Source organism: Neovison vison, chromosome 1 (genome assembly GCF_020171115.1).
Source record: "Neovison vison isolate M4711 chromosome 1, ASM_NN_V1, whole genome shotgun sequence".
Classification (NCBI taxonomy): Eukaryota; Metazoa; Chordata; class Mammalia; order Carnivora; family Mustelidae; genus Neogale; species Neogale vison.
Window position 1 is genome coordinate 148,191,208 of NC_058091.1, and position 19,572 is coordinate 148,210,779.

General features: G+C 44.4%; 1 long non-coding RNA gene and 4 other non-coding genes across 6 annotated transcripts in view; 2 read left to right on the forward strand and 3 right to left on the reverse strand.

Moving 5' to 3' along the window:
* The first annotated feature begins 2,720 nt into the window (after positions 1-2,720).
* On the forward strand, positions 2,721-2,807 carry TRNAR-UCU. Its single transcript is given in 2 exon segments — positions 2,721-2,757; positions 2,772-2,807. It is a non-coding gene; the product is annotated as a tRNA-Arg (tRNA).
* Positions 2,808-11,385: 8,578 nt separating this feature from the next.
* On the reverse strand, positions 11,386-11,492 carry TRNAL-CAA. Its single transcript has 2 exons — positions 11,455-11,492; positions 11,386-11,431 (listed from the first exon to the last, which is right to left on the reverse strand). It is a non-coding gene; the product is annotated as a tRNA-Leu (tRNA).
* Positions 11,493-12,829: 1,337 nt separating this feature from the next.
* Positions 12,830-12,902, forward strand: TRNAK-UUU. The gene has a single exon. It is a non-coding gene; the product is annotated as a tRNA-Lys (tRNA).
* A 1,606-nt stretch (positions 12,903-14,508) lies between these two features.
* The window catches only part of LOC122914380, a 61,031-nt gene continuing 55,967 nt past the window's right edge, over positions 14,509-19,572 (reverse strand). Inside the window, exons 8-9 of one of the 2 annotated variants that reach the window (XR_006385790.1) lie at positions 16,728-16,861; positions 14,509-16,037 (exon numbers count right to left, since the gene is read on the reverse strand). This is a non-coding gene — a long non-coding RNA (uncharacterized LOC122914380). Of the gene's footprint in view, positions 16,038-16,422; positions 16,508-16,727; positions 16,862-19,572 lie in introns of those variants that run through there. The other variant, XR_006385791.1, reaches the window with a different exon arrangement.
* On the reverse strand, positions 16,673-16,744 carry TRNAD-GUC. Its single transcript has one exon. It is a non-coding gene; the product is annotated as a tRNA-Asp (tRNA).

Sequence of the window (19,572 nt, forward strand, 5' to 3'; positions counted from 1 at the left end):
GTCCTCGCAGATCAGTGCCTGGAGAATGGACTAAGGTCAAGGAAAAGGAAGCTCGAATCTCACCATCCTCGATCGGCTCTGGATTTACTAGGGGTTCGTTTCTCGAATCCAAGAACCCTTGGAAAAGCCATGAAATTCTTTCTTGCAAAACTAAATGTGTGCAGACGCTCCACACACCAGCCACCTGTCACACTCACTACTATCTCACGTTAGCCCACGTGGACAGCGGCTCGCCCACCCCGCCCTTTCATCAAGAGTTAACATTTTGGGGGAGCGAGAATGGCGGGGGGGGGGTGCTGTGCTCAGTCGCTTAAGCATCCAGCTCTTGATTTTGGCTCATGATCTCGGGGTTTTGAGGTCATGATCTCAGGACTGGGGGATCAAGCTTGCATGGAGCTCACTCGGCAAGGAGCCTGCTTAAAAGAGTCTCTCTGTCTCCCTCTCTACCCCCACCCCCACCCCCACTAATGAGTGAACATTCGGTGGGAGGGGCCTGTAGGGTGGTTAAAGGATTAGAAATTCTCTGGGGTTTCCCTGCAGAGGTCCCAGCCCTGCTGACTGGTTGCTAAGGGGCAAGCCAAGGAGACATTTAGTTAGTTTCATCAAAGATGTTTATTTAGAGAGAAGAATCAATTATTTAGGAAAGTTAATACATGATCTGCTGTCAGGAAGGTCTTCGAATAAAGGTGTAGCAAATAGCATCCATATGACCAATGGCATCAGCCCTTGGAGAAACTCAGATTGGAGAGGATGGACACTGGTTGCTGATAATGTCTACAAGAACCGAGGTGCCTATAAAGTGTGTGTATATCAAGGGTGTGGGGGAGACAAACTTCACTCTTAAAGATGTCCATCGTCATTCAGTCAGTTGTCATAGCAGTCGGGAAACAGCAACCCAATTTTCTGAGCCACCAAAAAAGAATATCCTTTCCTGTGAACGAGGATGACTAGGGATGTGGTGCTGGTCCATACCCAGGACCCTCCTCAGTGTGAAACGTGTTATCAGGGACACAGAGGTGGGCCAACAGGCACGATTTAGAGGCTCAGGAACCGGAAGAGAGGGGATTGTTGAAAAAAAGGAAACTATGCTTTCACACAAGTCTATGGTCTGAGAGATCTGGGTTCTCAGGAAACCAAAGCAGTTAATCCAGTTAGTTGGACAGCACAGTCTAGAAGATGTGGGGACAGAGAGTCACAGCAGTGCGGATAAATAAATGCTACAGCAAACTTTGGATTCACATGCTCTGTACTAGAAAAGTCTACACGGTATTTTGAGAATGTGGCTGCATCGTTAGAGTAGCCCACGATGGAGAAATGGTCCCGAGGACTGTAGAATAAAAATAATGTTTATGTATCATCTCTGCATCAAATTCTTTATTGGAAAACATGTTCTCAGATGAGTTTTTAATATTAGCGAGATAAGAGGGAATAAGGAACAGAGGAAGATTTCATTCCAAGTACACTAATTCCAGGGTTTGTTACAGATACAGTAACAAGTGCTTGAAATAATTAACTACTCTATAGTCTAAGGCGTCTGATTTTTTGCTAAGGACCCCTTTCAAGTGAACTTTTTAAAACTGCAGACATAAACTAATGAGAAATACATTTTACCACTGTCGGCCCCAAACGACTTCCTTTCTTTTGAAAGCTTTCCGAATCCTCCGAAAAAATATGTGGGCGTAATTATCTCAGTAAAGTAATTTATAGTATCCTTAGTTATTTCTGTGGATTGCGATCTGATCTGCCCCTCTGACTTGTGCTTTGTGAGGATCTCAGATACTTCGTCGGAAGGAAGGAAAGAAAGGAGGGAGGGAGGGAGGAAGACTTCCATCTGGTAAGCAGAGACGTGGGCGTAGACGTGACATCCAGGAAATAGGACGAAGCCGCGCTCGCCTCAGGCTCCGGGGCTCTGGGGCTTTGAGAACTTCTCACCCAGCTCAGGCTTCGGCTCCGGTAAACACGCGTCCTTTCTGCACCGCAGGTTTGCAAACCGTGGGCAGATCCAGGACTCTGCGTCCTAGGGAGTCCCTCCTCGGTGACCGCCCCTGCCACCTGGCTCTCTCTGTCCACAGGACCTCGACCGATGGCCGCTGAAGGAGCCGGGTGGCTGGAGCGCATGGTCCCACAGAAGAGAGGTCGCAAAGAAAATTCTCGAGCTGGGAAACCTGGAGTATTTCCAAAGATGCTTGGACGCATCCCAAAATCCGTGGGTCGCAGAGTCGTCGTTTGCTCTGAGCAAAGCACACAAGGAAGCCCCTTTCCAACAACAGCACGGGTGGGAACGGGAAGGACCTCCCTTCCGCGAGGGCGAACCCCGGACAGAGCCGGAGTGGAGGGAGGGGGACCCGGCGACGTGTTAGGAACGTCTTCCAGGGCCGCTTACTGGGAGCTCCCCCAGATTCCATTTTCGCGGAGCCCAAGGCCCCCAGCGTGTCGGTGCATTGGCCGGATGCAATGAGATATGATTTTTTTTTTTGAGATATGATTTTTGATCCTTGATCAAACTCTTCCTTATCTTGCAGAGACAAATGACAATGGTCGCTGGAAGGATCAGAAACTCCCTGCGTCGGGTATTGTGTGTCCCTTGCATTGCCTTGTTTCTCTGTTTCTTGAACTTTTGCGGTGACTGGAGCAGAGTAAGTTTCCAGAAATGTATTATAGTGAGAGCCAAATAAATAATCAACGACCTTAGGGCCCCGGCGCGACCGTTGCGATCCATAGGCTCTGTGGCGCAATGGATAGCGCATTGGACTTCTAGTGCTGAGAGAGAGATTCAAAGGTTGCGGGTTCGAGTCCCGCCAGAGTCGCGAACGTTTTGTCATCGAGTGGATTCCCTCCCAACAATTTCTCTGTTCCTGTAAGATCCGGACGTTTTGCCCACAGTCAGCTTTCTCACTTCGGTGTATTCCGACTTCTTCATAAACAATTCCACCTGTGTCTAGAGGGGGCCCAATGACCAAATAGAGGGAGAGAAGTGGACGCGCCCAGCGAAGGTGAAGTGTGGAAATAAATACTGGTACTTATTTCTTCGTCATGAGAAACAATTTCCAGCTCGCTATTCTCCCGGTCTTGGCTGGAGGCCCGCAGTCAGGCGTTCCACATGGTGCCTGCAAGAATCCTGCAGCGGCCGCTGGAAATCCCCAGGGTCTTCCCGCACGTGGGCTCAGCCCGAGTCTGCGCAGACCCTCCCCGCTCCCCCCTCAAGCGCTGACGGGTGGTGCGGCGATTTCTTCTCCGCAAACTTAACTAAAGTTTAATTTGTTTTAAAATGAATGGTGGATGAGATCAGTAAAGATTATCCCCGCTTAACTGTAGAGATGGAGACAAGAGACAAAAAATAGGTCTTCTTTCCATTCTAGAATACTACTTCCTTAATTCTGTCCGCTGGTGCCTAGTTTCAAGTATCCTTTCAGAAATGCTGTAGGTATAGATGCGTTCGCCATAAGGGAAAGAAACAGAAGGACGACAGACCCACTGTATTTCCAGCAGCGCCTGCATCTGGCACCGTTCCCGAAAGGGAGAATTGCTTGACCTTTGCATGTGGAGCATGGGTTTATGAATGTTCCAATAAAGCCTTCTTCTTAAACCCTATCACGTGGTACGGTGGGTTTTCTCCTCCTCAGCTGGTACCACAGTCTGGCAATGATGCACCCCTTCCCTGTGATCAGCTGGTGTCATGACCAACCTTCTGTAGAATACCGCCCACTACACACTCCTCCTACTCCTCCTACCATGCACATCACATGTCTAGCAGGTCAGGCAAAGGGACCCCTATTTATTCCTGCACAGACTTCTCAGGAAATTACAATGTCTCACTATAGCTGCAATGCCACTTTTGTCTAATACTAAATTTACACACGTGTGCATGATTTCTGAACTCTCTATGCCCTTGTATGTTTTGTTTATCCCTGCACCAATGCATGTTCTTCATTAGGTGAGTTTTCTAGTAAGGCTTGACACCTAGTATGATAAATACAACTATCTTTTTCTTCTTCGAAATTCTCCTGACTGGTGCAATCCCAGACTCACCTTTTCTGATTATCTTCCCTGCAGGATCACAATCCTGCACTGCCTTTTTCCTAAACTCTGTTTTCTGATGGTTATTTCATACCCTTTTCTTCTGGTTTTCTAATTTTTGTATAGCCAGAGGACAACTCTCCTAGCTGTTAATCCTTGATGGGTGGAAGTAGAAATTTCATTAACAAAAATAAGGGACCACAGATTATTTTCAACATTCCATAATACTTTTGTTAGATTTTTAGATCATCTGATCAATCCATGGGTCTGTTTAAGTACACTCTTAATCAAATGCTTGTTGACTTTTTATCTACATATTCTATTACCTGTATCATTTTTCTTCATAGGGAACCATTTTAATGTATTAAGTGTCTACATTTTTGTTATATTAAAACATGACATGTTTTCTTACAGAATATGTCATAGTATTTTGTGCACATCCTTTTTATATTACAAAAATTATACTTTGTATACATAGCTTTCTACTTCTGACTTTTTCCGTAAACGTCATTATCTTATCTTATTTATACGTCATTTAAATGCTGATCATTACCATCGCATCTACCATAATTTATCTTTTTTATTGCTTCCAAGAAGGGGTCCTCTTAGCTCCTGACACTACAGGTAACTGCCCAAACACCCTCATACACATCCCTTTATGGATTTGGACATACCCCAGGGAGGCACAGAGGTCAGAGAATCTGTTATGCCTGTATTTTGATTGCGCTGATTGGTGCCAGGTTGCTATCTCTGACGGATGCAGCCTTTTCAACAAAACTGAGTAGCCACAAAAACCTATCTGCGGCATTAATACTGCCTCACAGTCTAAGTTGTAAAGTGATGCCCCATCGAGTTTGAATCTCTTGTATAATCGTTGACTCTGAGCTCTTCCTGGTTCCAAGGTTGTTAATTCTTTCCTGTAAACTGTTAACCTTGACTGCCTGCTCCCTAATTGCATCTGCTGCTTTTAATTGAAGGTTTACAGGCCATTCTATGCATGGATACCTTATCAGTCTCAAATAATTGCCCTGTGCTTTAGTGATAGCATTTTTTATTTTCAGACCCAATAAGAGTACGAAAGGCTACTTTGCTCATGTTCAACTGTTAACATCAAAATAAGACAACTTCTTAGTTGCGACAGAAACTAGACCCAAAGCCACTGCCTAGATGCACAGCTGGAAATTCATCTTCCTTCCTTTCTTTCACAGAGAGAGAGAGGAAATTCACCTTTCTGTCATCATGTCCCTCTCTCTGTGTTTCCTTACCATCGCTATTACCTTTTTAATGCAAGAACACTGGCCCTTTGTACTTATAAATTACTACAGAAGATCTGTCCAGAAGGTCCCCAGCTCAGCGCTGCACACTTGCTGAGAACTGCCTTCCCCTGAAAGGCCCCTGATGGGCAGCTCTCCGCTTGACAAATGGGGAGAGTCCTTCCAGGGTTCGTGTGTGAAAGAGTGGAGGAAATAATGCAGGGGATGGAAAAACTCTTTCCTCAAGTTGCTTTTCAGTCCAATTTCCCTGACCTCACTGGAATGAAATCCAATTTTGACCAGTCTAGGTTAATGTGTGCAGATGAACTCCATTCCACAAACCACCATGGAGCAAACATGGCCACCTTCTTGGCTTTGCCAAGCAGTTAGACCGACAAAAGAAGGCTTGGGGTTTCTCTGTAGGACGAGGGCCTTGACTCTTTAGATGGTAGCAGGTGAAGAAGGAGAATCAGAAAGCCAGATATCAGGGAGAATTGGGACTTAAATTATCCTTGGAAACCTGTGGGGGTAGAAGTCGATTCCCACTCTCCAGGTTGGAAGCTGTCACCCTGAGCCCTACAATATGTACACAGAGCTGCTACTGGACTCCGAACTTCTGGCTCAGAGCTTTTAAGCAGTTGCAGATGGGTCGCTGGCTAGACAAGGCAAGCTGGTGCTCACAAGAACGCCCTCACAAGGCGGACACGGAAGCGCCCTGCACATCTGGGGCCTAAAGATACGCAGCCACAGAGCCGACAGCCGTAAGAAACCTGCTCTGTCACATGGAGAGAAAAAATGGCTTGGCTTCGTTTTGGAGAGTTGGTCCCATTAATGCCACAGTTCTGGGCCCTAACTTTATACACCACTTCCGTGCACACTGTTGAAAGCTGAAATTATGAGGAAAAGTGAGGATGGCCAGAAGGGGTTGGTGATACTTTCCTGCAGGAGAGGGTGAGGTAACTGCATGGGAGCCCACTCCCATGCAGTGGGATGGCCTGGCTTCCGCACTAGGATAGCAACACATAGTCCGCTCTTCTGTGGCAGAAAATAGGAAAAAGAATAGGATTCTCTTGGAGAAGAGCAGCACCTTGCAGGATGTAGCGGGAAACCACAAAGGGGCAAAGGATGGCTTCCCAAGAAGCTCGGTCAGCATCTCCTCAGTTGGACCGGGCACAGGGGTGATACCCTGCATTTACAGAACCCCAGTCAAAACCTTACCTACTCTTGTCCTTAGAGCATCCGTTCCGCGTGGGAGCAATACAAATGCATTTAAAATCAAATAAGCTAAAATTATGCATTTGGAAGCCAAGAGGGGCTCTGGTCACCTGGTCACCAGGGAAGGACACTAAAACTGACTCTTGTCTTAGATGTAAACAAAGACTTTGATGAAGGAAGGCTTATAAGTTTGACCTCGATAAGTAAAAAATTAATAATAATAAAGAGGACCAGCAGAGTATTGGATCTACACAGATTTGAAAACCACAAATGTCTGAACACATTTCAGTGCCTCTCTCTCTTGGCAACAAAGGAGCTTCTCTGGAAGGATAGAGAAAGTCTGTGAGAAGGAGAAATAGAAGTGGAGAAAATGGTTTTGCCTAAAAAAGATTTAATAAAGTTTTGAAATAGCTTTACACAATTCTATCTACAATTGCGGACTGCTATTGATTTAAAAAAAAATCATCCTTAGATGATTAAAAAAAAATCAACCCATCATCCCTAGACTAAGGCGTCAAAACACTCCAAAACATAAATCCTTCAGTTTCCTATACAAAGTGAAATAGCCCACATTTTAAGAAGAAATAAACATAAAAAACAAATAAATACACACATTATTTATTTTTTTTAAAAAAGATTTTATTTATTTATTTGACAGAGAGAAATCACAAGTAGGCAGAGAGGCAGGCAGAGAGAGAGAGAGGAGGAAGCAGGCTCCCTGCTGAGCAGAGAGCCTGATGCAGGACTCAATCCCAGGACCCTGAGATCATGACCTGAGCCAAAGGCAGCAGCTTAACCCACTGAGCCACCCAGGCGCCCGTATCAATCTTTTTTTTAAAAGATTTTACTTATTTGACAGAGAGAGAGATCACAAGTAGGCAGAGAGGCAGGCAGAGAGAGAGGGAGAGAGAGAGAAGCAGGCTCCGCAGGGAGCCTGACACGGGGCTCAGTCCTAGGACTCTGGGATCCAGTCCGAGGCAGAGGCTTAACCCACTGAGCCACCCAGGTGCCCCTAAAGGTATCAAATCTTTAAAAACTTTTGATAGCCTCTAACTTACATTTTAAATATATAGTAACTGAAATTTACTAGAGTGAAAGAAATATAGCCACTGCTTACAATCCTGACTTGACTTTCAATTGTATCACTTTTGTGTTTGGAGACATAATACATTTCATACAAAATTATAGTGAGATAATTGAACGAAGGTCTAACTGACAAGAAGCAGGCCGACCCTGGGTTGGCTCTGGTGTGTAGCAGTGTGATTGTGTGCGAAGGAATGCAAATATTCACGATAGATCCTACCTTAATAAATAAATAAGTGACTAAATAAGTAGTCACTGATAAACATACAAAATCAGAAGTTAAAAAAGTAAGAAAATAAAAAACGTATTGTAGATGGAACTTGGTGAAACAAATCACTAGATACCTTTCCTAGCACATGTCATTGACACTGCCTCCAAGCTCCTCAGCATATTTATTTATTTATTTATTTATTTAAAGATTTATTTATTTGTTTGTTTGTTTGTTTGAGAGAGAGCATTAACAGGGGGAGAGGGAGAGGGAGAAGCAGACTCTCCACTGAGCAGGAAGCCAGAGACAGCCTCCATCCCAGGACCCAGGGCTCATGACCAGAGCTGAAGGCAGAGGCTTAACCCACTGAACCACACAGGCGCCCCATCAGCATCTTTATTTTAAAAATGCATATTTTATAAACAGCCAATAACTGGATCTTCTACTTTTTCCAATCTAAGAATTTCTTGATTTCAGGGTGGGATTTAAATATGAGGAGGTATTTCAAAGGATGTTGTAGAAATATTGCTGGTGCCTGTCGAATATGAGACTGTGTCCCCTGTACATCTCTTGGGATATTTAGCTGTGATGCCCTGTGAGAAGGCAGAGATGGGGACTGGAGGCAACGTTCTCAGATTCATGATATTTAGTCATTGATTTGTAGGTAGGAAGTCAATGGACTCCAAAGGGAGTTTATCTCACTGTTCAGGCTAAGGGAGTGTAGGAATTTCTGAAAGTTGGGCAAACTTATGTTTGATATCTTCATTTATTCTGTCTGTCTTAAGAACAAAGATGATGTGGGAAATGGGGAATTTGCGTAGGGGTTAATATCCTACAAAGCTCTTTGGTAGCGATTCTGGGAAATAGAGTGCACATCACTAAAGAAGCAATTCAGACTTCACCAGGTAGGACAGATGAGTCAAACAACACTTTTGCTATGGCTAAAATTGTGGCTTTCTGACAAAGTGCTCCTGAAAATTGCTTTAATATGCATTTTATACACATTTAATATGCATGAACATGTTTTTATATACACTATTTTATAAACATTTTTATATCTGTTTTTGGTACAATAGAATAAATTAATTTTAGAATGTGTAAAGAAAGGGATCTTGGGACGCCTGGGGCTCAGTCAGTTGGCTCAGGTCCTGATCCCAGGGTGCTGGTATTGAGCCCCACATCAGGTTCCCTGCTCTGCAGAAAGCCTGCTTCTCCCTCTTCCTCTGCTGCTCTCTCTACTTGTGCTCTCTCTCTCTCTGTGTCAAAAAAAAAAATAAAACCTTAAAAAAAGAGAGAGAAAGGGATGGCTGGGTGGCTCAGTTGGTTAAGCATCTGTCTTTGGCTCAGGTCATGATCCCAGGGTCCTGGGATTGAGTCCCACATTGGGCTCCTTGCTTGGCAGGGAGCCTGCTGCTCTCCCTGCTTGTGCTCTCTCTCTCTCTGACAAATAAATTAAAAAAAAATAGAAAGAGAGAGAGAGAGAGAGAAAGGTGTCTTGAGGCTTGACTCTCATGTCTTCATAGTTTTGAGAGGATCACAGTGTAGGCAGGTCAGATAAACATCAAAAACATCCTTGGCTTTGCCTTTAATAATTTCTTGCCTATCCTCATTTAAGGTTGTAGTCAACTCATCTATGGAATAGTAGTAAGACTATAGCTCCAGCTAATGTACTGAGTTAATCAGTGCTAGCAGAATAGAAGATAGAGGGATCCCTTCTTGTAGTACAACAAATCACGTGTGGAGTGGAGTTAAAGATATCCTGTGAATAGAAACATATCATCAACACCGAGGATGTTGGCAAATCTCCAGGACCTCTGTTTTACATCATAAAGTTTACTATCGTTGACCTTGATTCACCATCACTTTATAGGCAATTTTTATACCTATCTTTATGCTTGAACATGAATATGTTTTCTATTAGCTGAGAAATAAAAGATCATTGAAATGTGTTTTATTAATAGATTTTACCTTGTTGTTATGAATTGAATTGTGCTCCATCCCCCAACTTCATATGTTGAAGTCCTAATCCCCTGTAGCTCAGAATGTGACCTTATTCGGAAATAGGGTCATTGCAGGTGTAGTTAATTAGGTTAAGGTCAGATCATTAGGATGACCCCTATCTAATACAACTCATGTCTGTTTGAAAAGGGGAAATTTGGACACAGAGGCATATATGCATAGAGGGAAGATGATATAAAGAGATAGAAATAAGTATGTGAATATGAAGATGGCCGAGGAGGGAAGTCTGGAACAGAACCCTGCCAATACCTTGATATTGGAAGCCTGCAGAACTGTGAAATAAATTTCTGTTTTTAAGCCACCCAGTTTGTTTTGTTAAAGCAACCTTGGCAAACTAATACATTTATACATAATTAACCCAGGAAGATTGTTCTCTTGAATTTTATCATTTATTAAGCCTAAACTCGATAAATAAAATAATTCTTACAATATTTCTGAGTTAAAGTGTGAAAAATGATAAAGCAAACCTCAGTATTCTATTATTCATAATTCTTATAAAGTGGAAGAACAAATCTTTGTGTTACTTGGAGGCCATTCTAGAAAATCTAAAGAATTCAGGCATAAAAGATATCTTCACGGTTGTTACTATTCTGGTTTAAGGCCTGTACTTGGGAAAATCAGGTCAAGATGAATCGTCTTGAAAGACAAAATATGAACACAAGTCATAATTTTGTCAAACAGAGGCATGCAAAAACCACAGCAATAATAACAGTGATGATTAGAAACTTAAAAATGAGTAAGTTTTCTCAAAATTATTTAAAATATACCAACACTACAAAGAGGTAACAGAATGTCTTGACAATTATAAAAGAACTTTGGTTAACATGGCACAAATAACTCGGTAATTTTGCAGAAAAAAAATTCTAATTTTGCTGTTTAGCACATATTTTCATACCAGGATTCGCATGTTCTTTTCGTATAAGCAAATCAATTAAAAATAACTATCTCAGACTTTTAAAGCATCATGTGTACATTGTTTTTAAAATGCATCTTACTCTATCCCTGTATATATGTATTTAAATAAACACAAATACGGAATCATAAGTATCTGCAGACATTGCCAAGTGTCCTCGGAGGGTGGGACGGGGTGCAAAACCGCTCAGGGTTGCGAACCACTGTTCTAACCCTTCTGCCTCTCATAGGCCTCTCGACGATCTCGTGGTACTGAATAAAGGCATCCAAACTCTTCACTCCGCGGGACAAGGGAGAGGGAGGGACCCGCAGGAGAAAGGCCCAAGAACGCTCAAACCACCTGCCACTTGCTCTCACAGAACAGTTGAAACTGGAAACGGGAACTTAGAACCCTCCCCTCATCTATATTTTAAGACCTACACTTTAATACTGACCTATTACTATCCATACAGATATTTATAAACATCATAAATGTCAACAGGGAAAAGGAAAGAAAAAGAAAGCAGGGAGGAAGGGCAGGCGAAGGAGAAGCACATCTGAACACCACCGGCTTGAGAAGGGTGAAGTGCGGATAGCAATAGGGAGGAAGGATAAGCTTTGATACCGCTGCCTTAAAAGGAAGTGATTTAATTCTAAAAACTTGCAGAATTGAACCGGGCAAGAATAAAATCACCAGCCTGTCAGAAGTGGGACTCGAACCCACACCTCCACCTGGAGACCAGAAGCCCCGAGCGCGGGAAGCGGACGCTTGAGTCTGGCGCCTTAGACCACTCGGCCGTCCTGACACTCCTGCGCACAACGCGCTGAGCACCAGGGCTGTGATCCGCCTCCGGGGAGCGCCTGGCGCGGCCGGGAGCATCTGCGGCCGATTGCGCGCCCAGAGCGCTGCCTCGCGCGGGGAAGAAAGGGCGGGTTTGCAGGAAGCTGGAGGCACAAGGTGGCACAGGGGGAGGCGCGCAGAGCCCGGCAGTGAGGTTCGAAGGGCTCACAGCCCGGGAGGAGGTGAGGGAGAGGGGCTTACACGCCCCCTTTTCCAAACCGTCCCAAGTTTTCGAACTGTCCGTCCAACTAGAGGAAGCTGGAAGGCTGGTTTATATTTTTAGTTTAAGTCCCTCCGGGATATAGGTTTGTCACAGTGTTTGTCATTCCTGAATTCGGTGTATAATTTACGTAATAAAATAACTCCTGCACATTATTTCGTGGTAGTTGGCATCATGGGTACCGCATGAAGTCCATGCATTATTTTCTTCGCATTTGGTCAGAATTGCATTTGTCTTCATGAATAGAAAAACCAAAAAAGACCAACTGAATGACTCCGGAGAAAGAAGTCCCGGGTTAGAGTGTGCAGGGGCAGGGGAGGGTGGAACAGCTCCCCAAGGAACTAGGCGCTGGAGCCGCCTTCGGGGTGGGATTTTTGACCTCAGGGTTTCTCTCTACAGGCGCTCAGAAAAAGTTTCAAGAACCGGTAAATAATGAACCACGAGCCCTAGCTCCTCAACTGCCGGCCTTTCTTGTCTTGGGACGAGTTGGGGCTCACGATGAGAAAGCCAGAGGCGGCCTTGCACTGCCCCCTCCCACCGTAGCCCTAAAGAACCCAGACGTGCCATTTCTGAAACCACCGGGAAAATCCCGAAGGGAACACCGGACATAATTCCCCGGCCTGTGTCAAGTTTATAACCTTCCTCTTCAGTCTCCATCTTCTCTTTCATTCTCTTGAAGTTGCTCCTCCATTACCACAACCGTTCCTAAGAGGGGTCGCCTCGTCCCGGTTTCGCCCACGGGCTGGTGAGGGAGTCTGCGCCGCGGCTCTTCCGCCATCTGGGGAGTAAACAGTGTCTCGAGGGTCTTTCTGCCCAAACCCGCGAATCCCCTTCGGCAACGACTGACTCTAGAAGGAATCTTAATTCTCCCCGCAGCTGTGCGCCTGACCCGGCTGTTGAAAGCATGTACAGTGTGGCCGTTACTCGATCTGCTCGAGGGTTTGATGACCCCGGTAACTGAGCCACACTTTTGGAGGATCCTTGAAGTTCCTGAAACCTTGGTTCACTCCAGCTTTCCCTGGTAACCCAGAGTGTTTATGGAATTTAGTTATTTATGAGATAAATTAAGAGCACCTGGCAGAGCCTGGGTAGCTCAGTCGGTAGAGCATCAGACTTTTAATCTGAGGGTCCAGGGTTCAAGTCCCTGTTCAGGCGTCAGATGTTCCTTTTATTTCAGCCACACGCAGAAGACCATACATGTGGCCCAGAAGAACTTTCTTTACAGACTTTCAGGCCTAGTCTGGCTTCATTTAATTATTCCTTCCAAGAACGAACTAAACAAGTCCTAGACTTTGCAAGGGAATTTGGAATCGTGAGTGATAGGAAGAAAGATAACAAGAAAAAACTCATCACCGAATTACTATGAATTCTGCCCTTTTAAAATTCCCTCACATATTGTGGGGGTGACTCCCTGGAAGGTGGGGTGCGATTTGATTAGATCCTACCAGAATAAAAACTGAAGGCTGTGATATCTGGGGCTCCCCAGCTCTTTCACCAGATGGTGTTACACAAGTCTTACCCACTTTGCCAAACATAGTTGATCAACTAAAATCCAAACACATTCTGAGATTGTGTTAGCCATTCACTTTGTGTTTTCATTAAAAAGCTCCCCTCCTCGGGGTGCCCGGCTGGCTCTGTCAGTAGAGCACTAGATTCTGGATCTGGGGCTTGTGAATTCGAGTCCCCTTTTGGGTGTAGAGATGACCTAAAAATAAAATCTTAAAAAAAATAAAAGCTACTCTGTCTGGGATTTAAATATTTTGTAAAAGCTTCTTCGGCAACAAGGTTCTTTGTGTTTGTTCTCTGTCCATTACTATAGATTTTTGTAAGATTTTAACTGGGCTTTGGACAAAAGAGTCGAGGTTTTCACCTGGTGGGTACTGTGTATGCAAAGCAAGATTACATTTGCTTCATCATTGTTTCTCTCATCTCCACTATGTCATATATCCACAGGAGAACACCATGCCTACAAAGTTGTGGGGGTATCCCCCCCACTGCCTTAAATCAGACTGCAGAAATCCTCCAGCAGACAGGGAAGCAGAAGCCTCTGTAGATGTGCCTGCCATAGAAATGTCAAATAGCTCCTCAACAGAAACAGATATTAAAAGATCAAAAGTCGGGGGGCCTGGGTGGCTCAGTGGGTTAGGCCTCTGCCTTTGGCTCGGGTCATGATCTTGGGGTCCTAAGACCCCACATGGGGCTCTCTGTTCCACAGGGAGCCTGCTTCCCCCTTTCTTTCTGCCTGCCTCTCTGCCTACTTGTGATCTCTCTCTGTGTCAAATAAATAAATAAATAAATAAAATCTTTAAAAAATAGTAATAATAATTAAAAAAAAAAGATTAAAAGACTGCTGTTGTCTAGATTGAATTCTGGCCTGCTCTTGAGTCTTAATTCAGTTGGTAAAATGAGATCTCCCAGACAAGCTGGAGGAATCTACAGCTTCCACATCTCCCAAAAGTGTGGATCAATTACTTAGGGTCTCCTTCTGGGGCTAGAGCCTTTTCTCACTGAGCAGATAATTTAACCTCCACATTGTACATTTGCTGAACAGCGGGTTTACGCACACAATTGCATGGGAAATGAAGGAGAAAAGCTGAGCTCAAATGAGCAGGTTCTGTATAGAAGTGTTTTCACTGGAATCCATCAGTGATTACAGAAAGCGGGTAGGTGGGCAGAGCAGAGGGGCCCTGGGACATCATTATTCTTACGGGGCACAAAGAACAGGACATGAGGTTCCTTTATGAACTTGACAAGAGAGGAGTCCAGTGACTGGAGTTCATTTAATAATTCAGGAAAATAAAAGGGAAACAGAGCTAAAGGTCAAAATTACAAGGCAGGGCATGAGTCCATTGCCCCCTTCGGAGTTTTCCCTGAACTTTTATAATGAGGATTCCACAGGTTCTCTACAGCCAGAAAAAAAGGGAGGTGGCACCTGCTTCAGAGGGCTTCCTCAGCTGGAAAAGACCATTTCCCTCAGAACCCACTTCTCACTTCTCAGTAGGTGTTTCCTCTGCTCATTCTCCCCTCCTTCCTTTTCTCTACCTCTCCCCAGCCCCTCTCCATTTCCCCTCTTCTCTCTTCTTTGCTTCCCTCTCTGTTTCCCCTCATGTACCACCTAAAGTCTCTAAAGGCAAAGCAGAACGGAAATAAAACACGCCATCCCCACCGTGCCCTTTGGCATTCTGTGGTGACTATATGATTTGGAGGAGAAACACGAAGTTACTTTTGTTGTTATATGATGAGTAGGTAGGTAAATGATGATCTAGGCTAGATCACTGGGGGGGGGTGTCAATATGCTTTACAAATAGTTTAGATTTTATATTAAATATAATAAACATCTGAATATGTTAGTAACATAATCAGAATAACCAATGACAGAGATCATGATGGAGATCACCTGGGAATTTTCAACACCTGTTGGAGGCTGGTTCCACCTCCAGACCTCCTAATTTACTTGGCATGGGATGCCACCCTCCGTCAGGTATTTTAGAGGCTTCTAGGTGACTCTAATGTACAGCAGCATTCTGACGTACACTGAGAGTTTTCCCAAGGGTGGTTGGTTCCTGTACCAGCACCATCTCTCTGCTGGAGAAGAATGTGCATTTGACAAAACACCCAAGTAATCCTGAAGCACTTGAAGTGTGAGAGATACTGGCTTACCACACCTATCTCTGCTAATGCTTCCATATTTACTCAGTTTGAAACCTGTATCACAACTTCTGTAAATGTTCACCTGTGTCAGAAAAAAGCACGAGTCTTGAAGATGGACCACAGAAAAGTGCCGGGTGTCCTTTCCGCAAAGTGCGGGACATTGTCTAATAGGCATTGGGAAATTGGTTCAAAGTGTGCACCTTTAACTGAATTTCTATTTACTAAACTATTCCAGAGTTTTGTATGGTAAAAGCTGACTTGTAGATAATTGATAGCAATGCAAATGGCACTTCTCCACAGCAATTCAAGCAAATATTGCCCAAGAAAAAGATAATTTCAAGTATTATTGTCCTATAGACTGCCGACCAGTTTCCCATTGCTCATTTATTAATATCTCCCCAAGAGTCATGAGGTCGACCTTGTTATCCTAAATGTACAGGTGAAGGGAGAGGACTGGGGGGCACAGCACCCTAAGACGTCACCCACTATGGAAGCGATGTCCAGTGTCCAGCGTCAAACACAGATGTCCTTATAATTGGAGGTGCTTAGGGTTTCCACTACTCTTTCTTAAAATTGTTTTGAGCCGTTTCATTTTCTTGGCAGCTCCACCGCAGGCAACTCTGAATGTCTTCGTGGAGACTTTAAAAAAAAAAAAAAAATCCATCTTTCCTGAAAGCGATTTTGAGCGAGTGCTGCCTAGAGCTTTGACCGCAAGGACGGAGAAATCATGGAGCAGGAGAGTCTCTGCCAGGAGTTCAAGTCCCACGCCTGACACACCTGTAACGGGACAGGTGCGCGACCCCCACCCCCACCCTAACCCTAACCCCTTGGCCTGCTCCGGGCTTGTCTCCGAGCGCCCGCCCTGCCAGCCGCGCCCTATGTGGCGCCCTGGGTGCTCCCCAGCACGCCCCACCCGCATTCTCCTGTGCTTTCCCGGTCCCGGCAGGGTGCAGTTCCTCCTGGCCCGGCGACGGCCCGGGACAGCTGGCCGCGCGGAAGGACGCCCCCCCACGCGCCCGGACCGCCGGCACATCGCCGTTCCCCGCCAACATCCTGCAGATTTTCTGGGGCGCAGTTTGAGTCCCCGAGGATCCCCAGCATGCAGGAATCTGCCTTAAAACAAACAATGGAATCAGAGCGGGAGGACCTGGTTTCTGGGGAACCGCCCCCAGGGAAGTTAGTTGCCCTGAGAAGGAGGACCTGGTTTCTGGGGAACCGCCCCCAGGGAAGTTAGTTGCCCTGAGAAGTGCGGAGGCAAAAAGCTTGCATGCTCTCTCCCCGTCGGGGAATCGAACCCCGGTCTCCCGCGTGACAGGCGGGGATACTCACCACTATACTAACGAGGAGGACGTGAAAGTATCCTGAAAGTCTTGATTGCAGAGGACTCACACGTTTGGTCCTGACCTTTTTTTCTTTTTCTTTTTTTCTTCTGTGCACGGAATTCCTGGGACATTCACTTATCTCTAGAAGAGTCATTTGTTACAAGATTCTATAAAACAGATTCCACGAGACTTCGAAAAACGGCAGCCCACCAAAGACTAGACATTGCTGTACATGGTTTCATCACTCATAGCAAAGAAATGTTCCTGAACAGCAAGAAATGCATTAAACATTTTTTAAAAGCTCCCCCCAACCCCCGCTTAAAATAACTTTCCTCCTTCTTCACTTCAAGTTTATCTCTTATTTTAGATTTGCCTCAAGGGTCACCTTCCCCTGGGACGTTTTCACAGGCCATCATGAGTGAGATATACTTCCTCTGTTTCCCTTTGTCACTGTAAGAGCTGCATATGTTACGTGTGAATTTCTACATGGAATACAGGTTAAGACCTTACTCTTAAAATCTAGGTCTTAGGTTTTGCAGGGTTGGCATTAGATGAGTTAATTTTGTAGAGCCTTTTAGTTGTAGAAATGCCACTATTAGGAATATTCCTTAGTGAAATTCCAGCTCAGTTCCACAGGAGGCTTGATAGGAGACAGTCACTGTAGAAACTGGAGGTAGCGAAGAACCGGAGAACTACTGGGTGTCCATTACTGAAATCAGTGTGTGTACTGAGAGAAGAACAGTGCGTTTCCTGTGGCCTCGGAACAGATCACTACAAAGTGGGTTGGCTTAAAGCCACAGAAATGTGTGATCTCTGGAGAGGAGCAGGCAGAGATTCAAACCTCAGGGGCCAGGCTGTCTCCCAAGTCTAGGGAAAGATGCTTTTTTGGCTTCTTCCCAGCCCCTTGTGGCTCTGGGCTGTCCTCCTGGCTCCCTGGCCTGTCCCCATCCCAATCTCTGTCTCTGTCTCTGTGTGCCCTCTTTTATAAAGACACCAGCCACTGAATTTAGGGCCCACTATCATCCAGGATGAACTCATCTTAATTTAACTAACTACATTTGTAAAAACCATTTTCCAAGTAAGGTCACATTCTGAGGTTCTGGAAAGGCACAAATTTCCAGAGGATGCTGTTTAACCCCCTAAAATTAGGAATAAAAGATAAAGTGTTTATACATAAACTTAGTTGATTTCACCAAAGTATACACCAAGAGCCGGAAATATGCTGATTAAAACTAGTTGTGGTGAAAGGGAAGGGAGGTGGGAAGAAGAGTGTAAAGTGCTATGTTATTGTTGCTCGGACTAAGAAGCAGAAGAGACTGTGTAAAGAAAGAGGAGAACAAAGTTCTTAAATGACATAAGAAGGACCATAAAGAACAGTTAAAAATAGAAACCCTCTAAAAATATTTAAAAATGCAAAATGACAAAATAGCCTATTTTCAAGAAAGACATTAAAGATCTAAATAAATGGATAAGTATACAATTTTATGGATGAGGGACTTAATATCCCAATGATATAATTTCTCCCCAAATTGGTCTATGAATTCAATGTAATTCCAACATAAACTCCAACAATTTTTTTCAAGAACTTGATAAAATTTCCAAGACCTTGTTGTAAAATTGTATGTAAGTGTATAGGGCCTATGATATCTAGGATGCTTTTACTAAAAATAAGAAAAAGATTGCCAACAAGATTGCAGAACTTAGTAGACACTTCAGGAATTAAAATATTACAATACAGGCACTGGCACTGAACCTCAAATTGGTTAAATAGGACAGTGAACTCAGAAGAGATTTGTGTGTTCACATAATTAGGAATGTGGACAGTGGTGGCATGTCAGTGCAGAGGAGTCCAAGCTATTTAATAGACAGAGCTAGCGGAAAATATTGTGTTCCCATGGATGGAAATATGACACTAGATAAAAATATACACTAGAAAAACCAATGATATGTCAACACCAAACTTTAAAACTGTCAGTAACATATATATGAATCAATCAGGAACCTGTTTATACTGTCTTAGGTAATGATGTGGAGGATTTAGTATAGTAAAGTGGTTACATTAATGATAAAAGAACTGGAGACAATCTCCATGGAAAGCCACAAAAGGATTAAAGACCAGGTTATCTGGGAGAACTTGAAACTGTAACAGATGTGACTTGAAGGCATTTGATGCTTTGAGGAGATATAGCCAAGGGCAAGTGGTGGTGAGAGCAAAGCCTGATTTCACTCTTGCTTCTCTCTTCTTATCTCCTTCCAATGCCAAACACTTCTCATCTCCATCCAATGATTTAAACCCAAACAGAAGCCACCTGACTGAGCAAGTTGGGGAATGTGGCTTCCATGGTCCAGCTTCCTTGTGTTACAGAGCATGAATGAGCACTGGACACAAGTCAGTCTGAGCACAGACATGTGAGTTCTTCCCCTTTTGCTACTCATCATCCAATCTCAGCATTTTCCTAAAATGTAACTTACATTCAAAAAATGAATGCTCTGAAGATGGCAGAGGAGTAGCGACTGAGATGACTTCAGGTCCCAGGAGTTCAGCTAGATAGTTATCAAACCATTCCGAACACCTACAAACCCAACTGGAGATCGAAGAGAAGAAGAAAAGCAATTCTAGAAGCAGAAAGTTGACCAGGCAGGATGTGCTGAGAAGTGAATCCTGAGCGATGGGAAGACAGACTGTGGGGGGAAGGGCTGGTTCCCGCAAGTGGGAGAGCAACGGAGTACAAAATCCCAACTTTTAGAAGTCTGCTCCACTGAAGGACATCACTCCAGAGGCTAAGTGGGGTGAAGCCCTCACTGGGACAGTGTGGTCTCAGGTCCCGTGGGGTCACAGAAGGACTGGGGGT